The following is a 20,790-nucleotide window of genomic DNA, read 5'->3' as shown; positions in this document are numbered from 1 at the left end:
GGTAATTCTCTGGAGAGGCGATGGGGCCTAGTGACAGACTGGCTACAAGGGATGAAGGCAAGAGTGGAGAAATCTGCTTTTTAAAAAGCAGGTTTCCATGTAACCCCTTTTTATCACTATTATTTATATTAATCTCTAAAAATTTTATTCTTTTATTTTATTTTTAATTTTTTTTCGGTACGCGGGCCTCTCACTGTTGTGGCCTCTCCCGTTGCGGAGCACAGGCTCTAGACGCGCAGGCTCGGCGGCCATGGCTCACGGGCCCAGCCGCTCCGCGGCGTGTGGGATCTTCTTGGACCGGGGCACGAACCCGTGTCCCCTGCATTGGCAGGCGGACTCTCAACCACTGCGCCACCAGGGAAGCCCCTATTCTTTTATTTTTATTTAGACCAATCTTAATCTGATCCTAAAGCTGTTAGGCTTAAAATAAAGTAACCTTATCCAACGGTAGAATAAGAGGTTTGCCATGTGGAAGTGAAAAATACTCTATAGACCAGGAGAATTAATTTACCTTACTGCTCCAGGAGCCTGAGGACCACTGTGATATAATAGCGAGCCTGAGGGCCACTGTGATATAATAGCGAGCATACTCTATTTTGAAGACTTGGGGCCGAGTCCAGGCTTCCTTTTTACTTGCTCTTCTGACCCTGGGTAAGTCATTTAATTTCTCTGGGTCTTCCTCCAGCCTTATAATATCACTGACTCTAAACAAAGAACTGACAGAAAAGAAAATGATAAAACAGTCAAGTAGAATATGCTGGGAAAATTTGCCAGGGAGTGACATGGATAGTATGTATTTGATATTAATGAGTAAAATGAAAAAACAAAGTATGTATTTTAGCAGGAACTTTAGGAGGAAAGAAAAAGCCATTGTGATTTTTATAAAATGAATGAACATTGGAAACGAAAAAAAATTTGTGCTGGTGAAACAATTTGTTACACAGTTGCCTATAAAATACAAAGCAACAAAGAATAGACTTTAGTCACACAGATTCAAGAGAATAAACATCTGGCTTTACATACTTGAGGGAAACTAAGTCACAACAAAACCGGAAACCACCATGATGGATTCCAGCAACAATTTAGTAGCCGAAAGCATGGCATTATTTTGGAATGTAAAAAATATAGCCTTATAGGGCTTCCCTGGTGGCGCAGTGGTTGAGAGTCTGCCTGCCGATGCAGGGGACACGGGTTCGTGCCCCGGTCCAGGAAGATCCCACAGGCCGCGGAGCGGCTGGGCCCGTGAGCCACGGCCGCTGAGCCTGCGCGTCTGGAGCCTGTGCTCCGCAACGGGAGAGGCCACAACAGTGAGAGGCCTGCGTACCGCAAAAAAAAACAAAAAAACTATATATATCTCTATATATATAGCCTTATAGTCCTACTTTTAAGAAGTTTATCATCAAATTCATAAGAGATAATTAGGTAAACTATAATTATCCTTATTTTGGAAAGAACTTGTCCCAAATGTAACTCATTTGGTAGTATTACCTTACCTGAACTATATTATTCAAAAGTGGACTATAAAAGGATATTGGAAAATCGGGTATCTCGGTGATTAGGCATGAAAACGATAACACATTTCACAAAATAAGAAATACAAATGGCTAGTTGATCTATGAAAACGTCCTCAATAGCATCAGCAATCAGGGAAGTGCAAGTTAAAACCACAATGATAAGTATACACCCCCACCAAGCTGGCAAAGCTGAAAAGGACTGACTATACCAAATGTGGTTGAGGGTGTGGAGCCATGAGGCTCATACACAGTGGGCGTGAGTGTAACACTTTAGAAAACAGTGCGGCATGATTCGTTCACATTTATAATACACATAACCCCTCCCAGGTATACACCATACAGAAACTCACATAGACGTGATGGAATACATACATGAGGAATATTTACAGCAGCATATGTAACAGTTCCAAACTGGAACAACCTAGATATCCATCAACAATAGAATGCCTAATAAATGACGGCATATTGCTACAATAGAACACTGTAATATGCAACAATTAAAATGAATAAATTACAGTTATAGGAACAACATATGGATTAAAAACGATGTTGAGCGAAGCCGTAAGCACAACAGGTTACATATTATTTTGTTCCAAGAAAGGGCAAAACCAAACAATATACTGTTTAGGGATGCATGCATACTTGTGATAAAACAATAGAGAAAAGCAAGGAAATGTTTATCACAAAAGTTAGAATAATGGTTACCTCTAAAAGGGAGGGAAAGAGTTGTGTTCAGGAAGGTCACTGGGGGACTTCTGGGGTGCTGGCAGTGTTCCAGTTCTTGACCTGGTTGGTTACATGGAGGTTTCTTTTACAATTACTCATTACAACTGAATAACTGATTTATGCATTTTAATGCATATGTCACAATAAAACCGCTAAAAGTAACTGAATATTGTAGATGGAATTTCTAGAAAGAAATTTTGCTAGAAAATTTAGCTTATGAAATCTTTGACAGCAAAAGCTACTGATGTGGGATAATAAAACTGATAAAATAGCTTCTCAGACGAGCTCACTTTCAAGTGTAGCAGAGAAGAGCCTTATACAAATATCCCATTGTTCTATTTTAACATAGTATGCAGATCTTTATCACACAAACTGATGTACCAGGCAAAGAACGCTGTTACCTAAAACTTCGGATTTTTTTTGGAATTGCGAATGAACCAGCTGTTTTCTCCTCTGGATTAATAAGAAGTAAAAGAACTAAAGAGATGCAGACCAAGTTGGAAATGTTTGAACTTCCTTCTCTGCCGTCACCAGTTCCAGCTGTTTCCTCCAGTTACCATACTGGGTGAAGTGGGTGGATCTTGCCTAGTAAGCTAGTGCAGCTGTAACTTCATCAGTAGGTGGCTGAGTGCCATTCTGCCTCTCAGCACCAAAGTTCTCTGGTGGAGCCACTGACAACGAAAACAGATCAGGCTGCTGAAAAGCTCCATGTGGTTACACACTTTTCTGGAGGCGTCCTCTGCTGGGTTGCAGAGCTCTGATGTTTGCATTCTTTTCATCCAAAGCTCTCAGAGGTGCTTGGCTTTACAAAATCCCCTCATTCTGTATATTTTATTCTTGCCATTTTCATCAAAAAATTAGGAAGAGGAGCAAAATCCAAAAAGATTTACTTTGTAGCCATGTGGGGCCATCACTTGCTGGTTTGATTTCCTGTGAGTCTTATTTGGAAGGACCTGGCAAGGACTGGTCACTAGAAGAGAGTCAAATCCAGGGTAGCTGAAAAGTAGGAGAGTTAACCTGGTTCTTAGAACTTTGGATGAAGGTCAGCTGTGCAGACGCTACTTTGTGAGTCTCTTCTTGCTTTGGCAATATCCATCTCCCTCCTCCCATCACTTTTACTGCAGCATTTTAATAAAAATGAGCCCTTGGATTTTACCCAGTTACAAGTTTCCTTGGCCTATTTGCATATGGTGGTGGCAGGAGTGTCAGGAACTCTGAGCTCCCCAGATCTGCCTATAAACACTTGCGCCTCACCCCCTGAGGTGGAAAGACCTGTAACAGCCACTACTGCTGCTTCCAGACGAGGCAAGGAGCGCCAGAGTCCGGAGACCCAACTGTGGAATCTGCTTCCTTTCATCACTGCTGCTTTTATCTCGTTCTCACACTATTCACCAGGACAGGTTCAAGACAGATTTCTGAGGATTCTGAAATCCTTTTATCTTAAAATTTCTTGTCCTAGAGAACCACCCTTTCAACCTCATGAGTTTTTTACTTTGATTTACTTTCCAGGATAACACCCGTAGGAAGACCTGCCTAAATGGTAATGATATTTTACAAAGGAAACAGCCTTTGAGTCAGACCTGAAACACAGGCCAAAATTTCTTGATGACGGTAATGGACACTGATTAACAACCAATACCAGCTCTCCAAAGCTCCAAACCACAAGCAAGAATGATTCCTGAAAGGGAGGCACTGCTAAATTCTCCTCCTGAAAAAGTCAAAAATCCTTCCACACTCTCCGGGAGGATGGCTCCCTTCCCTCGTCCCAGCAATTCGCCTCCTTTTTCACTAAAGACTCAAGTTGTGTGACTCCTCACTCAAGCCGCACCCCTATTTCCTTGCGGGGAGGGGGACGGGGGGGGAGAGGGATGTGTTACAACTCTCATCTTTACAATGCTACGCAGTTTACAAAGCGCTTGCACTTCCGTAAAACTCCTCTGAGCTCCGCGAGGGAGGGAGGGAGGCATTCATTCATTCATTCATCAAACATTTGCTCGGCCCGACCACGCGTTACCGGGCGCTGGGTCTCGCCCCACACGGCGGGAAGGGTGGGGCGCTCGCTCCCTCGAGCAGGTGCAGCGGATCAAGCTGTAAGATAACTTCTCGCTCAGCTGGGCTTTTCGAAGGCCCGTTGGGGCCAAATGCCTCACCTTCGGGTGATGCGCGCCCGAGCATGGCCGCGCGGCCTGGGCCTCCTCCTTGCTCCCCAAGGAGCAGTCACCACCTGCTCTGAAGGAAACCGCTACGGAGCAAGCTCTCTCCACTGCCCTCGGGTCAGGGGTAAGCTTAGGCGGCAGCTTAGGCTCCACGCGGCTCCTCCCCTTCCTCTCCTCAGTTCTGACGCGGCCGTAGAGGCGGCGGCAGCGGCGGCGAGTCCCGCGGCCCGAGGCGCACCCACCCGCTCGCCGAGCCCGACTTCCTCTTCCCTTGGAGCGTCATCGTGCGCGCCAGAGGCGCCCAGGGCGGGGTGGTTGGAAAGGGGAAAAAAGGCCCGCGGAGGAAGCCTCCGAGCGGAGAGAAAAGGGAGGGGGGAAGAGAGCGGTTGCTAGGTGACTTGCGTCATCGGTCCGCGCCGTTTTCCTCCCGCCCCTCTCTCTGGAGTGAGGCGAGAGCCCCGCACTGAGCGAGGGAGACAGCGAGCTGAGCTCGGGGCGCTACCGCCGCCGCCGCCGAGAGCGTGAGAGCGAGGGAGCATCCGAGAGACCCAGCGCCCTTGCACTGGCCGCCGCCGAGACCTCCGCCTTAACCTGGGCCAGAGGGAGCCGCGGCCACCCCTCTTCTCCCCCCCTCGCCTTCCCGGCCGGCAGCGGCGGCTGCACACGCCGGAGCCCGAGCCCGAGCCGGAGCCGGCGGCTGGGGGGCAGGGAGGCGGCTACCTCGGGTCGGGACTAGTCGGCTGCTCCGCGGTGAGAGGACGCTGAGGAGGGGCCGGAGCTTCTGTCCGTTCCGGGGCGCGGGGCGAGGGACCCCCAAGGTGGAGGGAGGGGGTCCCAGCCGCAGCGACACATGCTGGAGCCGGGAGCGGGGGCGGCGCCGAGCGGAGCCGGCCGGGTCCCCCACCTCGCCGCCGCCTCGGCCACCCGCCCGGGGCCGTAGCATCTTGCCTTGGAGTGTATGAGCCGGGACCCCAAGCCCGGCAACCACCCCCCGACCGGGGGGGCGGGGACCCCGATGTGAAGCGGAGGCCGGGGCGGCGGGGACAGCAGGACCGGCGCCGCCGTCCTTTCCTTCCCTGCCCCCTCCCCTCCGCCCCCTCGGGGGTCTTCTTTCTCGGCCAGTCGCCGGCCCCCCGGCTCCTCGGCAGGACTCCGGGAGGAGTTCTTAGAGCCCCCTCCCCTGCCCCAGCCCCGAGGGCGGCGGGGCCGGGGGGGACCCGGGGGGCCGGCCGCAGCCTCCGCCCAGAAGAAACTTTTCAAAAACAAAATCCGGAGCCTCCCAAACGTGACTGTCTGGGGAGAAGTGGCCCGGGACGGGCAGAAGAGACCTGAAGAGACCCAGGAAGAGGAAAAGAGGAGGTAAGCGGGGCCGCCGCCTCGTCTGCTCCGGCGGCGCGGAAGAGTCCCGGGTGGCCGCCGGCTTAGCGATCCCAGCCCCGCTTCTTCCTCACTAACGCTCCGGAGCCTGCCGCAGCTGCCGCCTGAGTCCCAAGAAGGAAGGGAAGCACCCCACGCTCTCAGCGCCCGGCTCTTCTCTAAAGTGTGAGTGGCCCTGGGAAAGGGAATGGAGGGATAGAAAGGGGGAGGATGCTGGGGCGTCCTCCGGAGTTTTGCCGGTGTTTTCCAGGAGTGTTGGGAGTGTATAGACGAGAGAGGTACCTTAGTCCTCACTGCGGGGAGAGGCATCCGGCAGTCCAGTGTTTTGTAACCTTTTAGCGCTCTGTACGTGTGATACGCAAGCCCACAGGTTTCTCTTCGAGGAGTTCTGTCTTTCTCCAGGGTGGACACTTGGTATCTTTCTGGCCAGTAATTGGCAAAAGGAAATTGAGGAAGCCAGAGCCTGTGTGCGCACAAGGGACATCTCTGTAATACACATTTTCCTGGTACACCCGGTGGGAAACAGCGCGGTAGTTTTTGTCTCTGGGCAACTCTTATTTGGTTCCCAAGTGGGAACCCCTGACTCTTTGAACCCCTGAAAGTAAAATTGCTTTCTTTTTTGCCAGTCTTCCTTGAGAGATTTCATTTCAGTACCTAGTGGTACAGGAATTTTTTTTACCTTCTCATTTCCTGGGTGCAGTTCCTGCGTATCAGGAAGACACTGTAACATTTCAGTTACTCAGGAAATTCTGAGGTCTTTTGATCACAACTGATTTGGGGGAGAGCATTTAGTACTTTAACCAGTTTATAAAAGGTGTTAAATTTTTTCCTTACCCAAATGCTTTTTTTTTTTTCAGTAGCATATGTCCTAATTGCTAGCAGTTTTTTGTTTGTTGGAATGACTTGAAGCTTTGCTTATTTGAGTTATCTCATGCTTCTGTATCAAATGAGGAGAAACTTCTGATGTTTAATTCTTTGAAGAATGATGTTTTTCCTCTTCCTTTATTTTAAAGGTGAAGTCTGTAAAATCTTTGATTTGTAATTTAGGTATCCCCTCAGAGTGCCAAATTAAGGTGCAGGAAAGTAATTGACATTTCATATGTTTATACAGACCTTAGGGTTAAGCATAGGGTGGAATTTTATATAACAGAACATAGGCAGTACTAAGAATTATGGCCCCTCCAGACAATTGTGTGAGCTTACACTCTCTGAAGCCACTGCTGAGAGAAACTTTGTGGGAGTGAATGTAAGCCTGGGATTATCCATGCTAACTTTTCCATTCAGGATCTTGATTAAACTTATTTAAAACTTTCTCAAACACTTTTCATCCTGTACTTTTTCTCTTTTGAAGAGATGAATTCTGCAAGTTTACTAGCCCCTGAATTATGTAACAGTTCATTTATTTATCCCAAACCTGTCTCTTTATAAAGTTTCAAGACACATCCCAAGTTCGTATTTTGAGAATTGCTAGAACAAGCTGGAGTTCATCTTTTCCTGGTTTGTAGATTTTGATTGTTCCTCTTTACTATCATCTTTCCTGACTTTTTGTCTTAAAATAATTTCTTCCATCCTTTTGATCACTTTGCCCTCCTCTGGAACTTCACCAGCTGTTTTGTTTTTCTTTATATGCCTTTTCCTTGTTATGCTTTTGTTAGGAACCTTTAATTCTACTTTAAATAAGTACTGGCATCAAAATATTGAGTAGTGGGGCTTCCCTGGTGGTGCAGTGGTTGAGAGTCCGCCTGCCGATGCAGGGGACACGTGTTCGTGCCCGGGTCCGGGAAGATCTCACCTGCTGCGGAGAGGCTGGGCCCGTGAGCCATGGCCGCTGAGCCTGCGCGTCCGTGAGCCTGTGCTCCACAACGGGAGAGGCCACGACAGTGAGAGGCCCGCGTACCGCAAAAACAAAACAAAACAAAAAAAACAAATGTCTCTAGATCTGTTATTTTGTGACCTTGAGGAAGTCATGTATCCCATACTTCACAAACATAGGAGGAAGAGAAATCTAGTCTTGCATAGGCTGTTTTTTGGGGGAGGAAAAGAGGACAGACCAACAAACTAGTTTGAGCGTAGATTATACTCCATCAAAGTTGCTTACAACTTTGACTTGTATTGTTTTGACTATAGATTGGTTAAAAATCATGGTAATGTTTAATGTATATTTGGGTAGCAAAGAAACAACAGAGCATTTGTGGGTCCCTGCCTTTGAGATGCTTTAGCTTATGGGTGACAGAGGCAGTGAAACGCAGATTGCACAAAATTATATAAAAGGAGGAATGGACCAGTTTTTATCTACGATGACTGTATGTCAGCAACTGTTTGATACCTTATAGATGTACATGTATTTGTACATTTTTCACTAGGGAAATGTTGATGTTGGACTATACAGAACTTATTGGAGTGTCTGAGCCAGGAGAAAGTGTTTTTTAGGAAGAAAAGAACAGGTGGAGATAAAGTGTTTAAGACTTTTGGAATTGGAGGGGGTGAGGGACAAATGTAATTAGGAAGTTAGCTTATGGGAATACAGAGGGAGATTGTTGAGTAGGCTTAGGGCCAATTTGTGTTTGTGTGGATACATGTTTACAGCCCAAAGAATGAACTGAGAACAATGTTTCTGAGAGGGTAGTTTTAGACCACTAAGAAGAAATCGTATTTTAAGCCAAGAGGCATTATACCTGGATTAGGGTTTTGTTTTTCTAGAGAACTAACATTTTTACACTACAGTCATTGAAGAGCTGTACAGATGGAGGGGTGAAAAAGAAGGTGCTTCCAGTATGTTGGTATGGTGCTAGTGGTTTCTTATAAAAAGTAATTCAGAAATGAGGCAGTGGACTTTGGACATTAAATTTTAGGGTTAAAGTTGGATACCAATGCAATCTTAAGACAGTAAAATGATGAGTGATATGCTGAAAATGTAGAATTGGGAGTCATTATAAAAGTACTAAGGTTTCTCTATAGTACTGATGGAGAGTAGAGAGCTGAAAAATGGGTATTTGGGGGGAGGGGAATGTGTTAAAGTTAGCAAAGATACAGGAAGAGGAGAATGGATGAGACTCTCCTGTTTTAAAAGTGAATAAGGGTTGAAATTGAAAAAGGAGGAACAACCTTTAAACATGGGCACCAGTTCAGTCTTAGGGCAGATGATTATTTTTGAAATACTAACAAGCTTTTTGTAAGGTATATAGGTCCCTTGAGATTGTTCAGAAGAATATATAAGATTTCAGTGTTAAGGAACTTATACATAAAAGGACAGATCTGTTTCATCAAATTCATGTTTTTGAAGTTTGCCTTTCATTATTATCCTAAGTTTGGTCTCTAACATGACGAAGTGGGGCTAAAAATAGCTGGCAAAGAACGCTGCTTCCCCTGCTCGCAGTTGGTGTGTGTCTTTGTGTCCCATACAATGGAGGGGATATCCCTGTGTTGGCACAGCAGTGCTGAAAATGCCTTAAAAAAAAATCTTTTTATTAAAAAACAAACAAAAACCAATTTGGCACTTAAAAAAATTCAGACGTCTTCGAAGCATTTATGGACATTGGAAGACTGATTTTTTTAAAAATTAAAATTTAAAATTTTTGTGGTGAAACTTGCATTTAGTGTTGACACTAACAAGGATTAAGAATTGTGAGGTAGGGAATATGTATATCCACACTTTTTTGTGTTCCTTAGTTCCAATTCACCTTCTTAGTAGCCTGTTTGGCCTCTTCTTAAGAGTGATAATTCAAATGGCAGGACCTTCTGGGCCACAGCTATTTAGACAGGGAGCTAGATCTATGGTGGTTCTAGGATCTGGAATATATGCCATATGAGTGCCTTCTCTCCTCACCCACTATTTTCCACAACAGTTTTTATGCAGGCGAAATCATGTTTCGATGAACTTTAAAGGGCAGCCTTTTGGGGTTAACATGATTTACTAGTGAAGGCAAGTGGGGAAGGTGGGACCCTGGTAGTAGGGAGTGATCACCTCGTGTGCTCTGCCTTGGCAACTTTGGGACTGATATGGGATGATTAAAGAGCATTGAGGGTGTGTGTTTGTGTGTTTTATCACCGGATGGTCCCAAAGCCCACACCTAGGCTAGCAGCAGCCCAATTCGTGTACTTGGAGATGGTTTTTGGAGAAGTCTTGTGTTGCCTCCGGCATCTCATTGTGTAGAGGAGGGGTTGGCATACTTTTTTTTGGTGAAAGGCCAGTTATTGAATAGTAAATAGTTTAGATTTTGTGGACCATATGGTCTGTGTCGCAACAATGCAGTTCTGCTCTTGAAGTGCTCTTGAACGCCACAGACAGTATGTAAGTGAATGAATGTGAATGTGTTCTAATAAAACCTTATACATAAAAACAGGAGGTAGGTTGGGTTTGGCTCGTTGTTTATGGACCCCTGGTATAGAACACTGACTGCCAAGTCCACCAACATGCAGTATGAGCTTCATTCCACTACAAAGCTGGGACTGGCTCTTTTAGCTGGTCTCTGTTTTCTAAATGAGATGTGTTCCTTGGAGGCAGTCTTAAAATGATTCTGCATAAAGCACAGTCTACTGTTCAAGGTACTTTTGCCTCCACAGTGATGAAAACTATGGACTGAGGAGCAGGGGCAATGCCATCTATAAGGTGATGAAGCTAAAAAGTAGGTAGGACTACTTGTATTTCTTATTCAAAGATACCATACCATATAAGATACCATATAGTGATATACTGGCCGTGTATCATGGCCAGAAGTATCTTTGAAGAAACTTGTGAGTATAATTTTGAAAGGTTCTGAAAATAAGTTGTAAAGCATTTACTTTAGATGTAAAATTAGAAGTATTGATGGTTTGTTTGAATCAGATGAAAATATTTGTCAAACTATAAGAACATTAAGGTTTGGTACTTCTGTTTCTTAAAGCTTTTATCTTTTGCAGTGACCAAGTTCATTGTGTAGAATTATTAGCTCCACAATTTTTGTTTTGTTAATTTCAAGTATTATATCTTACCAGATCACTTAAATCATTTAACTCTGTACTTTAAAAAGTTTTGCTGTGTTCTTAAGGGTAAATGTAGCATGGGTTAATAGATTCACCCAAAAAATAAATCTCAGATGTATTGTTTAGAAAGGATAATTCACTTTGTGCAATTTTACATCACAGCTAATATCAAAACATCTGTTTCATATGTCAGCATTGGACGGTGGTATATTTTTACCCTGGTTTCATAAATCTTATTTATCTCAGGAGTCCCCTGTTTATGGCAGGGGAAGGGGTTATTCTTGCAGTAGTGACCACTTTTTAGTTTCAAACCTGCTTTTACTTTATATAATGTTTCTACATATATAATTGATACTTCAATTCCTCTTCCTTTAAAAAAGAGGTCTGACAATTTTACATGACCTGAAAATTTTAGTATACCTTTTAGAAAGAAGGTCACTGTAAAGTTGCTTTTTTTTTTTTGGCGGTACGCGGGCCTCTCACTGTTGTGGCCTCTCCCGTTGCGGAGCACAGGCTCTAGACGCGCAGGCTCGGCGGCCATGGCTCACGGGCCCAGCCGCTCCGCGGCGTGTGGGATCTTCTTGGACCGGGGCACGAACCCGTGTCCCCTGCATTGGCAGGTGGACTCTCAACCCCTGCGCCACCAGGGAAGCCCTAACGTTGCTTTTTTATTCATTAGGAGAGGATTCTTTCCTTGCTTTTTAAAAAAATCTTGCTTTTATTTCAAGCTTAAGGATGAGTGGCAATTTAAAAGACACAAGGTGTCCATCTGCTATCTCCTGCCTTCTATCCAAATAGAAATATTCTGTGTTGGTGACATTTCCAGTGGACCAGGGAAAAGAGTGGTGTATTAGGTTTCATTTATTTATTTATTTTAATGTAGCTGAATTGTCATTACAGATGAGTAAAGTTGTTTTCAAATAATGAACTCTTGCTGTTAAACATTTCTACTTTGAGACTTTTCCCCACTGAGTGTCAAACCAGTCTGTCTTATGCCTTAGTTTAGTTTTAGATTTTTGCTACTTTTTTATGATACCTCATTGATACTGTCTCATGATCCCTTTCACACTGTGTTTGGAGTCTGTTTCCTAAATCTACATGAAATTTCCTGAACACTATAGGATATATATTTTCTAATAATTATACTTTTACACACATGTATATTTAAAATTTCCTCCTGTTCTACCTTCAGAATTGTGAAATATTTGAGGGAACATCTGTACTTGATCTGGATATTGAGTGACAAACCAATGTATACAGTTTTTTCTAAAATGTTCCCTTAAAAAATTTTGAGTAACAATTGATTTCTCTAAAACTAAGAAAATATTATGTTTGTGTTGTATTATCCTGCAATACAGGTAGTTGGAAAATAATAAAAAAAAATGGGCAAGAGACGTTATTGTTTGGTATCTTATTTTTTGCTCTTTCCCCTCATCTAAGGGATACCTAGTAGATCAGTCTGATATTGTGCAGTTTCTGTTGCTCTGCTGTTTCACCTCAGCCCTTTTTTTCCAGCTGAAGGTTAGCTACTGGAAATCTGGGTGGCTTTAGGCAGGAGGTAGCATGTGCTGTTTGTGTGTCTGTGTGTACATGTATCATGCTAGATGCTCCTTCATGACTGTTGTGGAATTTAGGAAATATTAAAAGATAGTGGTACAAAATATTTTTAATATCACTTAGCCTTTCCTCTGAGAGGATCACCATAGGAGAAGATACTGAACCCATCAATATATGTTAGGCCAAATGTGAAGTGTCAAGACAGATTGCTTGTTTGTTTTTGGAAGAATGTATATAACTTAATGAGACTTTTAGGATGGCATGCTTTTCAGGGTAGCGTAAGGGGTAGTAATAGACCTTTGCATGACATCCTCTAGGTCTGAGAAGGACTTGTCCCACTAATAATGGTGGGTAATTTATAACTATCTAATGGTTGAAAATATGCATACATGGAGCCAGCAACAGTTGCTAATTCATTTCTCATTTCCCTCATAAAATACATTGATACTCTGGAGGCAGAAGACTCATTAGTCAGGCAGTACCTTTCTTGGCTTTGTGGCACGGGACAAGCTACTTATCCTTTTACTGTCGACTTTATCACCTGTTGATGGGGACATGTCTTACACAGGGTTGTTGTTAGGATTAAATGAGATAATGTAAAACATATGCAAAGCTCTTCCAGTGCCTGGCATATAGTAAGGTGACCCATCACTGTTAACTTATTAAGTTAAAGATCTTTTAAACTGTGGCATAGACGGAAGGCTAAAGTCAGGCTTTATATTGCCGAACACTTAAATTCAGCCATTGAGTTTGACAAATAATACTGAAGTAATTCTGCCGTGTTTCCAAAAGCCTCTGAAACAGTGTATCATTCATTAATGTTTTTATTTTAAAAAAGTCTTAAAAAGTAAAGAAATGGCAGAACTGCTATGCTTATTGTTTATAGAAAAGAAAGACTGATTTGAACATAACTGGAATTTGAATTCATACCTAAAGACTTCAGTAGTGCTTAGATCAGAAAGGACTCTTTTTTGAATAATTTATTATCTCTGAAAATGACTGTGGTTTAAATTGTCCATTTAGAAATATCAGGATGTAATTGGATTATCCAGTCTTTAAACTATTCATCTCTTTAACACTGGGAATAAAAAACTTAAAAAAAACCCGTGAAGTTTAATAAGTTTTATTTGTATCGTTACATCTCAAATTAAGATTGAAGGAATTTTATTTGAAGGATTTTATTGAAGGATTTTGTTTTAACTAAATTTTTAGTTTTCCCCTTTTCCTAAAATGATGAGAGTGAGGGAGGGAGGGTTGGCTATTCCCTTTTCATGCTTAATATTTATTAAATACAGGATCAGTTTTCAGAAATAACTTTTCCTTCAAACTTGGCATAATCAGTGTTCTATTGGCCAATTCAAGAAATAAATGTTTCTTGATAGTTTTTTGTATTTGGAAAGTATTTCTACTTTGAGAACAATTCGTCTATGCCTTCATAGTTTGTTTGTTTAATAGAACTGTATATTTAAGATAAGTGTATGAAAAAAATCCAAAGGCAGAAAGAAAAGATTGAGCTATGTTCCTTAGCACTGTTTGTCTTGCCAACTCTTGTTCTCATTCTTTAACTTTTCTTTTAAGGCAGATTTGCTTTAGATTTTGGTGTAAATGCAGAAATCAGATTGACTTATATATTAGTGGATCTCTGGTTAAGTAGTTAATTTAATGAATATTCTAGTTTTTAAACAAAGTCAGTATTTTAAATATTTCTCTCTGTTGGTAGTGATTGGAGTTATAATTCTGGAGTTAGCTTCTTTCCATTTTAGAGATTTTCAGAAAGAATTATAATTATGAATAGGTTACTGGATAGATGGGAGAAGAGCATAATCTCTAGTGAGTTTAATTTCTTCCTGTTTATTTATTATGTCTATAATACCAGGTTATATAAATAAATATGCTGGTCATCAGCTTTCTTTTGCATGATTGGTTGTCTCTTCATTGACTAACGTAACTTTTGGAATGCTGCTCTAACGAGTAGGGAACCTTTTTTCTACCTGAGTATTACACAGGTAGACTTTTTTTCCTTAGAGAAATATAAAAGTTTTAGCTAGATTAGAAATTGAGAGTAGGAAACACAAAATTTCCAAGTTTTTATAAAGGCCTTTTAGTAGGAGAGGAGAGATGGGATGTATAGAGGAGGGGAGAGACGCAGAGCGAAGGAGGGAGGGAAGTGGCAGATTCGGGGAGAATGGGTCAGGAAATTTTGAGGTCAGCCTTAGTCAGAGGTCACACCCTGTTATTTCTTTGGGTTGTGGACACTGGGTGTTACCACTCGTTATCTACCACCCTTTGAAATGTTGATTAGATGATTGACTCTAGCTCCTAGTTTTTCAACATCTGGATTCTTTAAACCATTGAAGTTTTAATCTGTATGGGATAATCAGTGTATTCTAGGGTGGGAAAAAATCCACAGTACCTGCTAGGAGAGGGGGCGGACATATGGTTTTTGACTACATTGGAATTTCTTTTTGGTTCTGATTTGTTGTCTTTCCTCATTGGCTACATTTCCCTAGCTTTGCCTTAGAAGGATACTTGTAATTCTATGTATGTGACATAGTAGTTGAGAGGCAAGCCTTGGAGTTGATAGACCCAGGTTCCAGCTGTGCTGCTTTGTGACCTTGGTCAAGTTGTTTATTCTGTGTGTGAACCTGTAAAACTGGGATGATAATAATAGTACCTACCTCTCTAAAAAGGTAGTTAAGGGGATTGAGACAATGGATCACAGTGTCTGGCTCAGAGTTAGTGCTCAATAAATGTTAGTTGTTGCAAAAATAATAAATATTACAATATTATTGTTATTTTTTTGTGGTTGCTGAAGGTCTTTGTAACCTTTGTTTCTGACTATGTCACTATTTTGAATAGTGCCTTTATTCAGCAGCAGATATTTACTGAACACTTACTGTGCCAGGCATTGATCTAAGTGAATAGAACATTATAATCCCTGCCCTCTTGAAACTTACATTTTGGCTGAAGGAGACAAAATACATAAAGCAAAGTAGATGACCCATCACTCTTCTTATGAAATTTGGTGTTTGACTCATATGTCTAAGCCTCCATTAACCAACCCTACCAGTCTTCACCTTTAGGTCTTTTGCATTCATTCCTGTTGCTGTGTTTGAGAGTGTTTGTGGCAGGAACACCCTAAAAGCACACAACTAGTGTCATTGTCTCCAGCTATTGGGCGATCTTAATTTTAAGACAGACTTATTACAGACTTATTACTCCATCATTTCCTTGGCTTACTGTTTAAGTTGGCTATCACAAATCTTTCCTTTCAGTCCTCATACTTCTGTTTCACATTGTTTACAGAAGTGTTGCTCCTCCCCAGCTTATCATGTTTTGCTCATCCATTTCATTTCCAAAAGGGGATAATAGAAACCTCTTTTCAGAAGTATTCCCTGACTAATCTAACTATATACTTTCCTTCTGCTCTTTTTTAACTTCTCACCTTCTATGTGTTGTTAACGGAGATATTTAACTTGCTTATTCTGTCTTTTTAAAAAAATACTGTTCTTTTATCTTCAATTAAATTGTAAGCCTTATTAGGTCAGGGACTACTTTTCTATTCTGAGCCTTAGCTTCCTCACTTGAAAAAAAGATAATACCTACCTCACAGGGATGTTGTGAGATTTCAGAGAGAGAATGTATGGAAAAGATAATACCAAATCCTTAATAAACATAGTTTTCTTTTCTTTGAACCACTCTAGTCCCCAAAATTTGTACGGGGCATGCATACAGTCAGTGCTTAAAAAAATACTTGTTAATTTATCCTGAATTGAGGTTGGGAGTCTTTTAATTTAATTTCCACTTGTGTGGATAATTTTAGTTTTTACTTCCAGATAAGATTCAAAATATTAACTTTCCAAGTATCTGATGAAAAAAGCTGAGGCATGAATAAGAGACAACAGAACCGTGCTTAGAGTAGGGATTGAATCCCTGTTGTGTGGGTTCAGTTCGGGCTGGTTGTGTGACTTTTAGCAGGTTGTTTAACTCTTGGCCTCAGTTTCTTTATTTGTAAGATGGGGAAAATAATAACTACCTCATGGATACTATGTTGTTAGATTAAATGAGAATAAATGAGAAGCACAGAACATTGCCTGGCATATAGCAGTAGCCTCAGGGAACATTTGGCAATATCCAGAGATGTTTTAGATGGTCACAGCTGGGGGAGAGGTATGTGTGAGGGTGCTACTAGTATTTTGTGGGGAGAGGCCAGGTATAATCATTGTACACAGGACAGCACCCCGCGAAGAGGGATTATCTGGTTCAAAAGGTCAATGGTGCCAAGATTAGGAAACCTTGCTTTATCGTTAAGCTGTTTCTCATTTGCTTATCTTTGTAATATAAGGTACTTTGCCAGTTAGATTCTGTATAAATACTGACATCCTTCACTTGTATCTAAAAACTGACTGTATATCCATTTGTATGCAACATATGCATATTTGTGTGTGTGTGTATGTATATGCTTTTACGTATGTCTCTGTACCTTGCTATTTCCTCTGCCTGGAGTATTATTTCCCTTTCATCTGTGAAACATTTATCTCTTAAGACTGTACTTAAATATCATCTCCTCTAGGAAGCCTGTCCTGGTTAATGTGAGTAGAGTTAGTTGTTCTTTCTTCTGGTTACCCACAGTATCTATGTGACTTTTACAGCACTTAACATAGTTACTTGTATTTTTCTCTTTTACTGGTCTGTCAAGTTTTTGAGAACAGGGGTTCTATCTTATTCATCTTTTCAGTAAATATCTCCTTCTGCCAAATGCCTAACATTTGCTGCCACATAGTAGGCATATATTAAGTTAATGAATGGAAGAGAGAAAAACAAACTGGAAAGATTTTTTAATAGGCTCTACAAGAAAAGGATATTATCTTGTCACCTTTGTTTCCAAGTGAGTGCTTAGTGTTCAGTGAATATTTATTGAATGAATTAGAGGCCAGTTGCAAAAGTTGATAGATATTTCATGTGACCTTTTTTCTTCATTTCTACAAAGTGTATCCTAGAAGTAAAACAGCCTAGATACTTGGTGCATGTGATGCATTAAGTCGACCTTTCTTTCCTTGACTCGCTTAATGAGACTTGATCCAGCAGGTACTTCCTGAAAGATGTTTTTGGTTGATTTCTTTTTCACCTGTGTGTCCATTCTAGTGTTGAGCTTGTTGGAAAGATGAACGTGTGGTATCAGTCTTACATTATAGATGAGCTGTCATTAAGTACAAGTGTTAAATAAGGCTTTTGATCTCCTTTACATTTGGGCCCAAACTGAGTGAGTATGTATTTACTCTCAAGTATGGATAATGACTGAGGCTAGTGAAGCATGGGAGAAAAGGAGGGTGAGGAAGTTGCCTACTAGGTCTCTTTTTCTTGATAATGACTGCTTTTTACCTCAGAGCTGCCCCCAGCTATTTATAAAGCATTAGCTAGGAGAGGGTTGTGAATCTAGAGGATAAGAATATAGGTTTGATAATTTGATAAAATCAATTAATAATTTGACAAGTCATGGTTTTTTAAATTTATTTTGTTGAAGTATAGTTGTTTTACAATGTGTGTTAATTTCTACTGTATAGCAGAGTGATTCATTTATACATATATATGCATTCTTTTTCATATTCTTTTCCATTATGGTTTAGCCCAGGATATTGAATATAGTTCCCTGTGCTGTACAGTAGGGCCTTGTTGCTTATCCATTCTATATACAATAGTTTACATCTGCTAATCCCAAACTCCCAATCTACCCCTCCTCCACCCCCTCCCACACCGCCCCTTGACAACCACAAGTCTGTTCTCTATGTCTGTGAGTCTGTTTCTCTTTTGTAGATAAATTCATTTGTGTCCTGTTGTAGATTCCACATATAAGTGATATCATGTGGTATTTGTCTTTCTTTTTCTGTTGACAGTCATTGTTTTGAGTATCATAGTTATCACTTATTGAATGTTTGATATATGTCAGGCACTGTGCTAAGGAATTTTACATGCTTTTTAAATTTATTCTTCACAGCAGTGCCTATGAAATACATACTAATAAGCCTGTTTTATGGCAGAAGAAACAGATTCACAGAATTTTCTAAGAACATATAGCTAGGAATTTGAACGCGCAGACCTGAGATTCAAATCCAGATCCATTGACTCTGTGGTCTATGTTTTAATGACTGTGCTGCTGCCTCCTAAGTTTCAGTGGAGGAGTTTTGTATTGAAAGTGGTAGTACTGAGGTAGGAGGGGAAAATAATAGGATTTCATCCTGTACAGATATTAGAACGAAGAAGATTAACAGACTCATGGAGAAGCAATTCCCAAGTTTATGTCCTTATACAAAATAATTATGAAATTTAAACGTGTGATTTAACTAACTTACACTAACCTGCATTTTTTATTAAATTTAGTCTTGCTCTTGGTATCAACATCAGGACAGGTGTCCCAGATACATCTTTAGCAGGAGAAGAAAACTTTCTAGGTAAAATCTAAAAGATCATGAAGCAAAGTGATTTTTATAAATAATTTTTTTTCTATATGTAAAATGTGTTTTGTAGTTAGAGTTAAGTCTTTTGAAAGAGATTCTTGTTTAGGGGATAAGCCTCAGAATTATATTATTTAGGACTTGAAAACCTATGATTTGTTATGCTTGGAAGGTGTAGCAGAAAATTTGATAATTGACACTTGCTAGTCTCTAAGATATAAATTATTTAAGTCAGTGGATATCTGTGGAGTACGTTTGCTCAGACGGTGTTTGTCATTAAAAAAAATTACTTTTTCCTTCCTTCCCATACTTTGTACTGGACTATTTTTTACACAGCTAGTTTACTTATAGGTGTTGTACATTTAATAAATAAAGTGAGAACATAGTTTTGATGTCTGTGCACTATTATTTTTATTCATTAGGAGATTTAAATAGTTTTAAATTTTATTTTGTTACCTTAAAAAGAGCTAAACCTGGATATTGGTCTTAAAAAAGTTTCTTGAAAGATTTTCTCTTTCCTCTTGGTTGTGTTTTAATACTGTATTTGTAATCATAGTTATATGCATTTGAACTTTGCTCCTTTCAGAATTATAATTCAGTGCTTTTGTAAGATTTTATCAAAAGTTACATGCAAACACTAAGAGCAGTGTGCTGAATGATGTTATATTAAAGACTAAAGATGCCTGAATGAAATTGAGCTCTGGTAAATAAGAATTTAGGGTTGGGGTACAGGGAATCAGATAATCACGTCAAGATTTTAGGATTCTAAGTCTTAGGCTTGTTAGTGCTTTCACATTATCTACCACAGGTTGCCTTTCTTTTTTTCTTCCAGGCAAACAAGTTTTATTTTCACCTTACAAGCTTGCATACTTATAAAAAAATGTAGTTTTGTAAAAAGTTTAAGGTTATACAAAGTTTATAAATAATCCTGCAACCATACATAGTAGACAATCAAGTAAATGTGCATTAACTTTGAACTACATCAGCAGTAAATAACATAATTTCTTTGTAATTCACGGGCTTGGTCATAGGTGCACTTGTCTCCAGGTGTAAAGGTTGGGTTTCAGTATTTTAGTGTCCTGTTTCCAGCATTCATACATTTTCAAACTCGATCAGGTGGAATTGCATTCAATCTAGTGATGGAAAACTTAGTATAAACTTACTATACCAGAACCACTATTCTAGTAGTTCCCGAACTTTAGCATGCATCAGGATCACCTGGAAACCTTGCTAAACCATAAATTGCTGGTCCACAAACCTAGTATTTGATTCAGTAGGTCTGGGGTGAGACCCCAAAATGTAATAATTCTTACAGTTTCACAAGTGATACTGTTGATCGAGGGACCAAACTTTGAGAACCACTGTATGATACTAATGAGGTGATATCAAATCAGTTATTTCAAAAGTTCAAGTACTTGCATATAAAGATTAAGACCTTGAATTTGTAACCTTAATTAGCAGTACCCAGTCGTAGGCATCAGTTTTTCATGTTACAGTTGTGACCTAATCCCACTTCTTGGTGGCTTGTGCCATTTTTTGGTTATAAAGCAACAACATTAGCTGTAAACCAATATTTATTTGAATTTGAATATTGCATTCTAGTATTTTATTTGCATAAAATAATATTTTTGAAAGGCTTCTATGGCCTAAATAATGTTATTTTCTCCTTAAAATATCCTGAAAAATAGTGTTTCACCTGCTGTGAAAAGACTGAATAGCATCCAGGAGCCTTAAAGGCACAGAAAAGGAAGTAATGAGTATTAAGAGAAGAAGAAAAAAGCCTGCAATGTTATCCCTCCCATGGAAAAGAAACATAAACTATATTGGCCAAATGCACTGTGTCTTTTGGGATTGTGCATTTCTAACAAGCATCTAGGTGATGCTGATTTGGTGGCCCTCAAAACTATATTTTGCATAGCAAAGCCCTAGAATGTCAGTTTTTAATGTTTCCATATAAGTTTCAATTAGTATTTAACATAGGAACAGACATAATACTCAAACCCGTAAACATATCATTAAGGTTAAAAAATACAGTAATAATTTTTA

General features: G+C 40.6%; 1 protein-coding gene across 2 annotated transcripts in view; it reads left to right on the top strand.

Moving 5' to 3' along the window:
• Nucleotides 1–4,849: 4,849 nt before the first annotated feature.
• The window catches only part of FBXW7 (F-box and WD repeat domain containing 7), a 207,780-nt gene continuing 191,839 nt past the window's right edge, over nucleotides 4,850–20,790 (top strand). For both annotated transcript variants that reach the window (XM_060147787.1, XM_060147785.1), the window contains exon 1: nucleotides 4,850–5,938. The gene's annotated coding sequence lies outside the window, so the exon portion shown is untranslated. The remainder of the gene's footprint in view (nucleotides 5,939–20,790) is intronic.

Source organism: Lagenorhynchus albirostris, chromosome 4, assembly GCF_949774975.1.
Source record: "Lagenorhynchus albirostris chromosome 4, mLagAlb1.1, whole genome shotgun sequence".
Taxonomy (NCBI): domain Eukaryota; kingdom Metazoa; phylum Chordata; class Mammalia; order Artiodactyla; family Delphinidae; genus Lagenorhynchus; species Lagenorhynchus albirostris.
The sequence above is the reverse complement of the archived record's forward strand: the minus strand, read 5'-3'. Positions and strand labels throughout refer to the sequence as shown.